This window comes from Quercus suber, unplaced genomic scaffold (assembly GCF_002906115.3).
Source record: "Quercus suber isolate HL8 unplaced genomic scaffold, Cork oak 2.0 scaffold_594, whole genome shotgun sequence".
Classification (NCBI taxonomy): domain Eukaryota; kingdom Viridiplantae; phylum Streptophyta; class Magnoliopsida; order Fagales; family Fagaceae; genus Quercus; species Quercus suber.
In genome coordinates, this window is record NW_027070039.1 from 24,306 (window position 1) to 34,888 (window position 10,583).

Consider the following 10,583-nt stretch of genomic DNA (forward strand, 5'->3'; position numbering starts at 1 on the left):
GAACTGTGTCTTGTCTTAGTTCTCCGGATCCCGCAACAAGCTCCATGTTGCATCTGCCATTCCAGGCTTCTTCCAATGCTTCCCAGCAGCACCAAAACGTCACCCAACACTCTCAAAGGGTGTGGTAAGTGTTTGGGCTATCAACCTCTCAATGGTGTGGAAATGGAGAGGGAAGGGTTGAGGAGATACCACAAGCAATTGTATAGAGAAAGGTGGGGATGACAATCTCTAATTCCAAATGTGTTTGGCTAGGGTTTTCTCTCTGAAGCATTCCTCAACATTTGTGGGTAATGAGGGTTTATATAGGATAGGTGCAAAATGTGTGAGTCAGTCAGTACAGGTTGGCAGAACAGCATGTCTCGCGGGTGTCTCGCGGGAAGGCCTTACCCGCGAGATACTCGCGAGAGACAGCTGTCTCCACCTGTCCTGACTCTTCGCATTCTAGCATATGCAAGGCACATGCTTCACTTCGCGGGAAGCTAAGTTGCGACATACCCGCGAGATTCCTTTAGCTTCCAAATTGCTTGAGTCTTCACACTCTCTATCATACACCCTTTACAACAATTTCCATAACAAATATAGGGTATAAAAAATTGATAGTAATTACAATCAAATTTGGCACGGAATAAAAGCCAACAAAACACATAGTTGTAAATCACAACTTTACATAACCAAATACCAACAACCATGACATAACACTATAACAACATCATAGATCATATATAAAAAAATGCAGTTATATTACTTTGCGTAGATCATATCACAAAAATTAGTAATCATTAAAAGCTCTTGCTTTCATAAATCTAATATTGATTTAGAGGTCCTAAGCTAGATTCTACCTATTTGAAAAATCTCATTGAATCATTCTATAACCCACAGCTAGATACCTTTAAAACAAAAATATCAATTAACATATATACATCATGAAAGCTAGAAAATGTGTTGAAAATACAAAAGCTTTTTAGACCCCCAAATTAAAGTTACCGCTCGATAGATTTTACACTAACTTAATACTAAGTGCGGAATAGTGTAAATGCGAGTAGATAAACAAACAAGCTACTCTAATCCATACTCATAGCAACACAGCAGTAAAATGGAATGTAAAAGAGTAGGGAAGAAAAATGCAAACACAAAATAACACGCCAATGTGTTATCGAAGAGGAAACTGAAGAACTCGGCGAAAAACCTCCCTGCCGCTCTCCAAGCGGTAATCGATCCACTAGACAATCAATTGGGATACATAGGTGAGCAAGAGACCCTCCAAGCCTAATCTACCCGATGTACCTAAACTCTCCAAACTCCTACTCCAACAACGCTTCTCGAAACCATGTATTGTCTAGCTCTCCAGATCTCACAACAAGCTCCATGTTGCATCTGCCATCCTTGACTTCTTCCAATGCTTCCCAGCAGCACCAAAACCTCACTAAACACTCTGAAAGGGTGTGGTAAGTGTTTGGGCTATCATCCTCTCAATGGTATGGAAATGGAGAAGTAGGAGTTGAGGAAAATTCACAAGCAATTATGTAGAGAAATGTGGGTATAACAATCTCTAACTCTCAAGGTTTGTGGCTAGGGTTTTCTCTCTAAAGCACTTCTCAACATTTGTGGGTAATATGGGTATAAATAGTGTAGGCACAAAAAGTGTGTATCAGAATTGATAGTTTGGCAAAACAGAATGTCTCGTGAGTGTCTCGTGGGAAGGCCATACCCACGAGCTACTCTCGAAACACAACTGTCGCCATTTGTCCTGACTCTTCACATTCTAGTCATGTGCAGGGCACATTGCTCACTTTGTGGGATGCTTAGTCGCAAGCTACCTGCAAGAACTCCTCAGTCTTCAATTACTTGAGTCTTCACACACTTTCTCTTTATCACACAACCCTTACAATTAAATCCCACAATAAATACAGGGTACAAAAGATTGAATAAAATTACAATCAAATTTGACACGGAATAAAAGCCAACAAAACACATAGTTGTAAATCACAACTTTACAATCTCCCCCTTCGGCTATTCCGTGACAAAACCCCTAAAACAGACTCTAGACTTAAACGTGAGTTTGGAAATAACGGCAAAACTCACTCACACCTAATCTAGAAGCTGTGAAGCACTTGCACGTATATTCCTGTAACCTGAAATACTTGCACACAAACAAAACTTTCATTAAGCTTATGACAAGTTGAACATAAGGCATGTACATGAGCAAGTAAAGTGCGATCAAGTTTGTAAACAATATAAAACATGTAAGCATATCTTAATCAAACAAAAATAGTCATTAAAGAATGACTACAAAGAACATTTAACTAGTAAATGCTCATCTAGACACGCAATACAATTAAGATCAATCACAAGAATCAATTGCATGTCCAACACTCAACCAATGAAAAATACATGAAGTATTTGCATCTAGGATACAAGATCCTACCAAAGTACAAGTGTGAGGTACTTAAGACATATTAGCAATATCTTAAAAGTACAAAAAAATGCTACAAAGCATTAAGATAAACACAACTAGTGAATATAAACTGAAATTAAGAACAAAGTATTAAAGCTTTAAACAAAAGCAGTAAAAACAATAAACAAACAGCAACTTCTAACTTCTCCTCCCCCTATCACTACACTCCCCTTATCAATGACACCATCTCCCCCTTTTTGTCATGGAATAGCTAGTCTCCATGTTCTTCTAGCTTCCTTTGAATTTGGTCCATCTGAGTTTGGAGAGAAGTGAACTTTGTGTCGAAGTGAACGCGCTAGGAGTGCATGATGGTAGCTAGTCACTGTGTGTGGGCCAAAAGGATAGTTCCTCTGAACCACTGTCAGACCCTTCAGGAGTTTGAGCCTTGTCTTCGCAATTAGGCCTAAATCAGTGAGGGAAAAGGCATAACTATTCTAGAATTTTGCTTCTTAATGCTCTTCTTCAACAGATGAAAGATGTGTCCACATATATCAATCTTCTTGTGAGTAAAGAGATTGTACAAAAATTTTGTCCTTAAAGCAGACAACATAGTCAAGTTGGTGACCAAATACAGATTATGGATCATCACATAGGCTAGAGTCCTCATCTCTGGACTAAATGGGATTGTGTTCATGGAGGTTTTCTTAGAAGTACCACCAAGTATCTTCACCATCTCCTCAATAAAGCCCAAACGATCCTCATATTGCACTGTAATTGGTTGTAAGGGAGGGCAAACTTCTAATGACTCCTGAATGATGTCCTTAGTTTTGTGCCTTACCCAGTAATCTATACGGTTTCCTTCCACAGTAGCATTTGAGAAAAATTCTCTTATGATCTCTGAATAGAAAAACCCAATTGGGTTCAACAGCTTGGTCCAAGCCTTTCTTTGAACACTTCAGGGATGAAGGTGTCCTCAAAGGTTTCTAGCTTGACCACCCTCTCCATAATAATGGTTGCTCTTTTGTAGCAGTCATTGTATTTCATATCGGCCTTAGCAGACTTGAAGTTATCAAAATCAGTGCGTGCACGTTTTGATGACTTTTTGATCGTAGAATGTTTGGTAGGAGAAATCTGCACAAAGGAACACAGAGAACACAGAACAAAAACAAGTGCACAAACACAAACACAAAACACAAAACTTTATTAGATTCAAGTTAGTCTAAATCAAAGGTAAAACTACCTAAAACAAAGCATAACCAACTCAAAAACATCATGCTAAAACAAATAAAGCATGTAAACATAAACACAATACATGAATTTAAGTAACTGTGCATGTGTGTGCATGTGTATGTATAAGCTGATGCATGAGGATGCAGCATGAGATGTATAAGGTGTGCTTAGAGGGGCCTAGTGTGTGCATGGCATGGCATCAAGGCACAAAATGGGCAGAGTGTGTAAAACACACAAACATTGACCAAACATGGTAAACATGATTAATTAAAAGGAAACCCAAGTATTGGAACTCAGTTGAGTCCAATTCAACACAAGAGTGTCACTAGGACATTTTGTCAAACACCCAACATGCATCAATGCATTCCAACCATGAACAAAGCATGAACATGGTGAAAACTTCCTCAGTACATGCTAAATATGCCATAAGGGGCCAACACAGATATACACAAACCAAATGGGACTTAGCCCAAACGAAATTTCGGAAAAATTTTCACAAATTTAAGAATCCTAACCCAGTTTTCAAAAATCCCCAATTTTTAAAACCTTAAGCTAAAATCTGCATAATCTAAGACAAAAACGAAGATAATGTTTAGGGAAATATACCTTGAAGTGATTTTGCAGAGATTTTTTGTTTGAAAATGATAGGGTTTAAGTGAAAGATGATTTTGGGTTGTGAAGGGTTCAAGAGAGGTAGTGAGAGGGAAACTCTAAGTGTTTGAAAAATTATCAAGTCTACTACATAAAAACTAGAAACACGCATTTTTCGCGGGTTAGACAGTCGTGAAATTAGTCGCGAGACACATTGTGCCTTTCGCGAGAAGCTCTAAGTCATGAGACAGTCGCGATAACCTCTGTATGAAATGAAAAAAAACTCCAGTTTTTGCATAAAAATGTTTTGCGAAAAGTGTTTAGTCGCGAAATACTCGTGAGGCAGTAGCGAGACTTTCTGTATGAATTGACAAAAATTTTATTTCCCTTTAGCACATTTCGCGGGAAGCTCTAAGTCACGAGCTTCTCACGAAACAACCTCTGAACCAGTTTTTTGGAGAAAAACACAAAAATGCATTTTATTCAAAAACTAAAAGCACGAAAGTATAAAAACACTTTCAAAAACATATAAAACACTCAAAAAGATTTTTGGGTTTGATCAGCAAGTACTTAAGCATACACATCACATTTGAACATGTATAATCACACAAATGAGATAAGCATTAATAGAATCAAGTCTTATGTGTTGTGGGTGAGTATCAAGTGTGAAATAGTCCTTAGACTAGAGTGAAGCTTGAATGATCAATTCAATCAAGTCATACACAACTAGTACTAAGTCAAGTGGACTATCTCAATTATAGAAATGAACATATATGACCTCTTACAAGATGATTACAAATCTTAGAAGCTTTTTATTTGGCTTCTGCATAAATCATAACATTTGATCCTTTTTGGATAATACATCTCTTTTTGAAATCGGTGCTTGAAATTTTTGATATTTCAACATTGATAGTTAGCCTTTGGCTTTTTGAGCACCATACATTTCAATACAAAAGTCGCTTTCCCTTTTTTCTAGTCAAATACTAGTATGTGTGACAGACTTTTGCAGCTCAAGATCACTTTTTCATTTTGAGATTTACATTTGGTGAGCTCTATTGCAAAAACATAAAAAATAAAGTGGGAAGAGATATAGGCACAAGTCTATGCAAGAATCAAAACCATCAAGACTATTGACCAATCACTCATGACAAGCTTAAAGGTCTATTTACAACAATCACACATAGTTTTCAAGATTTCTCCCACAATGATATATGTGCATACAAAACTAGCTAAGCTCGTAAATGCACTATGCCATTAGTACGAAGGTACTAGGCCAAACTCACATGTGATATACACAACACAAGCGATCAAAATTTTTAAAGATTTTTCAAATTTTTATGGGTTTTTGAATTTCTTGAACACACTCAAAAACAAAACAAGAAAAGTAAGATCAACAAAGACAGGTACAGACCAAAACAAGTAAAAGAAATGATCTAACTAAACATGTAAGACCTAAACACCAGGTATGCAACAATGAGCAAAATAGGGTCACACAAAAGATAGAGTTCAAGGATTGATACCGACACCAATGGTTTTACACAAAGACTCAAACCTTGGACCATCAAGAGGTTTAGTAAATATGTATGCCTTCTGGTTGCCAGTGTTGATGAATTCCAAATACAAAGTCTTTTCCTCTACCAAATCTTGAATGAAATGGTACCTGATCTCGATATGCTTTGATTTTGAGTGTTGAACTGGATTTTTTGACAAATTTATGGCACTCGTATTATCACAAAACACACACATAGTGTCTTGAGTAATTCTATAATCATGTAGAAGCTTCTTCATCTATAATAATTGTGCACAATAACTCGCCGCTGTAATGTACTCAGCTTCAGCCGTTGATAGAGAAACTGAATTTTGCTTTTTGCTCATCCACGACATTAAGTTATTTCCAAGATTAAACAACCACTGGAAGTGCTTTTTCTATCATCAATGCACCTGGCTTAGTTGGCATCAAAATATTCAGCTAGGCACTCATTCAAGTCTCTTGAATACCAAATTTCATAGTTAGATGTGTCATTTATGTAGCAGATAATTCGTTTGACTGCTGTCAAGTGTGACTCTTTGGGTGCTGCCTGAAATCAAGCACATACTCCTACATTGAAAGCGATGTCTAGTCTGCTAGCAATGAGATAGAGAAAATTACCGATCATGCTTCGATAAAGTGTTGGATCCACTTCTACACATGCTGCATCACAACTCAGTTTTGCTGAGGAACTCATGAGAGTAGAAGTGTGTTTCTTACAGTCTAGGCCAAATCTCTTTACAAGATTTTTGACATATTTCTGTTGAGAGATAAATATCCCATCTTCACATTGTTTCACTTAAAGCCCTAGGAAGTAGTTTAGCTCTCCCACCATACTCATCTCAAACTCCTTTTCATTTCTTCTGAAAATTCATGAGCTAGGTGATCGATTGTGGATCCAAAGACAATGTCATCCACATATACTTGAGCAACAAGGAGAAATCTCTCATCTCTTTTGACAAACAAAGTTCGATCAGCTTGACACCTCTTGAAACCATGATCCTAGAGGTATGTGGTGAGGCGATCATACCAAGCTCTTGGTGCTTGTTTCAGCCATATAATGCCTTCTTCAACCTTAACACATGGTCCAGAAAGTGAGGGTCTTGAAACCCCTTTGGTTGCTCAACAAACACTTCTTCATTTAAAAACCCGTTCAAGAAAGCACTCTTCACGTCCATTTGATATAACTTGAAGTTCATAATGCATGCTATGGAGAGAAGAATTCGGATTGACTCTAATCTTGCAATTGGAGCAAAAGTCTCATCAAAGTCTATGCCTTCAACTTGAGTATATCCTTGAGCCACCAATCTAGACTTGTTTCAGACAACTTCACCGTCTTCATTAGTCTTGTTCTTGAAGATCCACTTGGTACCAATTATATTTGTATCCTTGGGCCTTGGTACCAACTCCCATACATCATTTTTAACAAATTGATGCAATTCTTGGTGCATGGACTCTACCCAATTCTTATCCTTCAAAGCTTCCTCCACTTTCTTGGGTTCAAATTGAGCAAGATAACAGTTGTATGTCACATGATTCACACTATAGGCTCGTCCTTTTCTTAACCGAAGTCTTTCATCTAAATCACCTATGATATTGCTTGAGGGATGATTGAAAGTTACCTTTGACGATGGTCTCTTAGAAGTGGAAGCTTGCTCATCACGAGAGATTGGAGGTTGAACTTCCAGAAGGGTGAGTGAACTAGAAGATCCTTGAGTTGATCTAGTCTCCCTTCTTGATATAGGAGGTGTAAACTCTTTTTTCGATGATTCTTTCTCAGCATCCTCACCTTGAGACATATTGTCATCACCCTCATTCTTCTTAAGATTTGGTCCTTCACCATCATCATCAATATCCTTTTCAGAGATAGTGTCATCGATGACCACATTTATCGATTCCATCACTATCTTATTGCACTTATTGTACACTATATATGCTCGGCTATTTGTGAAGTAGCCTAGGAATATTCCTTCATCATTTTTAGCATCAAATTTTATAGGATTCTCGCTATCATTGAGAATGTAACACTTGCTTCCAAATATTCGGAAATATTTCACCTTTGGCTTCTTTTCTCTCTAAATTTCATACGATGTCTTCTTTGTTCCTGCTCGGAAGTAAACCTATTCCTAATGTGACACGAAGTATTCATTGCTTCAGCCCAAAATTTCTGTGGAATGTTTTTGTTGAGTAACATTACTCTTTCCATTTCTTGGATCACCCAGTTCTTTCTTTCAACCACCTCAATCTGTTATGGAGTTTTTGAAGCTGAAAATTCCTTCTTAATGTCGTGTTCATTGTATAATGCTTCAAACTTTGCATTTTCAAACTCCTTCCTAAGATCATTTCTGATTTTAACTATGGGAACTCCCTTTTTCATTCTGCAGCCTCTTGCATAGCCTTTCCATCTTGTCACATGCTTCCAAATTCTCTCTAAGAAAGTCCACCCAAGAATATCTTGAGAAATCGTCAACAACCACCAATATATAGCGCTTTCCACCCATGCTTTCTGTTCTTGTTGGACCCATTAGGTCCACATGTAGTAACTCCAAAGAGCGAGAAGTAGCAACCACATTTACTTTAGGATGGCTTGACTTTGTTTGTTTTCCCAATTGACATGGACCACAAACATTCTTCTCAATTTTTCCAAACTTTGGTAAACCAACCACAGCTTCAAGCTTCGAGACTTTTGCCACTTGTTTCTAATTAACATGTCCAAGTCATTGATGCCATAACTCCAAAAGATTCACTCGAGCACTCCAACATGCTATGCTTGGTTTGGGAACTACCGCATAACAATTGTCGGTGGTCTTAAGTCCCTTCAAAACTTGAACACCTTCTTCATTCAGGATTAGACATCCTTTCTTTGAAAATTGGACTAAAAAGTATTCATCACAAATCTGAGTGATACACAGCAAGTTCACTTTCAATCCCTTAATGTACAGCACATCAGTTAACAAAGGCAGTCTTGGAATATCCACGGTTCCCTTTCTAAGAATTTCTGAGTGACTACCATCTCCAAATGTCACAAAACCATCTTCCTTCTCTTTAAGAGTTTTGAAAAAAGATTTATCTCCAGTCATATGCCTTGAACAACCTCTGTCAAGATACCACAAACACAAATTAAACACTTTCTATGTGGTATGAACAAAAAGACAAGCATAAGATAGGCATTCTTGACCATCAAAGCAAGACTCATCTTTCTTTACTTCATTCATAGATGAGTGTAGCTTTCTTTTCAAACAATCAAGTTTATCACACAAATGTCTATTCCTTCTCTTATATTCATCAATTTAGGAATTCGACTCACACAAGCTATTATGAAGATTATGATTCCTATGAACTAAAGATTTCAACATGTGTATAAAGATTCTAGTATGTTTCTTTCATTTGAATAACTCTAAAAGCTCATTACTAGAACAATCTCCAAATATGCTCATAGAGTCATTTTCACAAACACCTTTACTATGCTTCATATTGGCCTTTGCCATATCACTTTTTAGAGCACACCAAGGGATGTAGGATCACACTCAGGTATTTAAACCACAGTGAGTGTACCCGCTCTGATACCAATTGAAAGCTCGAAAATGTGTTAAAAACACAAGAGCTATTTAGACCCCCAAATTAAAGTTACGGCTCGATAGATTTTACATTAACTTAATACTAAGTGCGAAATAGTGTAAATGCGAGTAGATAAACAAAAAAGCTACTCTAATCTGTACTCATAGCAACACAACAGTAAAACAGAATGTAAAAGAGTAGGAAAGAAAGATGCAAACACAAGATAACACGTCGATGCGTTATCGAAGAGGAAACCAAAGATCTCAGCGAAAAACCTCTCTGCCACCCTCTAAGTGGTAATCGGTCCACTAGACAATCAGTTGGTATACATGGGTGAGCAAGAGACCCTCCAAGCCTAATCTACCTGATGTACCTAAACCCTCCAGGCTCCTACTCCAACAAGGCTTCTCGGAAACCGTGTCTTGTCTAGCTCTCTGGATCCCGCGACAAGCTCCATGTTGCATCTGCCATCCTTAGCTTCTTCTAATGCTTCCCAGCAGCACCAAAACCTCACTGAACACTTTGAAATGGTGTGGTAAGTGTTTGGCCTATCAACCTCTTAATGGTATGGAAATTGAGAGGTAGGAGTTGAGGAAAATCCACAAGCAATTGTTTAGAGAAATGTGGGTATAAAAATCTCTAACTCTCAAGGTTTGTGGCTAGGGTTTTCTCTCTGAACCACTCCTCAACATTTGTGGATAATATGGGTATAAATAATGTAGGCACAGAAAATGTGTATTAGAATTGACAGTCTAACAAAACAGAATGTCTCGCGAGTGTCTCGCGGGAAGGCCTTACCCGCGAGCTACTCGCGAAACATAGTTGTCACCATCTGTCCTGACTCTTCGCATTCTAGTCATGTGCAGGGCACATGGCTCACTTCGTGGGATGCTTAGTTGCAAGCTACCCACAAGAACTCAATCTTCAATTGCTTGAGTCTTCACACATACTCTCTCTCTCTCTATCACACAACCTTCACAATTAAATCCCACAATAAATACAAGGTACAAAAGATTGAATAAAATTATAATCAAATTTGGCACAGAATAAAAGCCAACAAAACACATAGTTGTAAATCACAACTTTTCACATCACAATTTATTTGCCTCGGTGGTTTTCCCCATTCATAAACAAATCACCTGTGTCAAATTTATTTTCCGCTACATTTAACTTAGTTGGTGATTTGTTTGTGCTACCACGCTATTGCATGTTAAATTGACTTAATTAATTCACTTGGGTAATTAATTAATTAATTTGCCAAAGGGGTCAATACATTTTTGT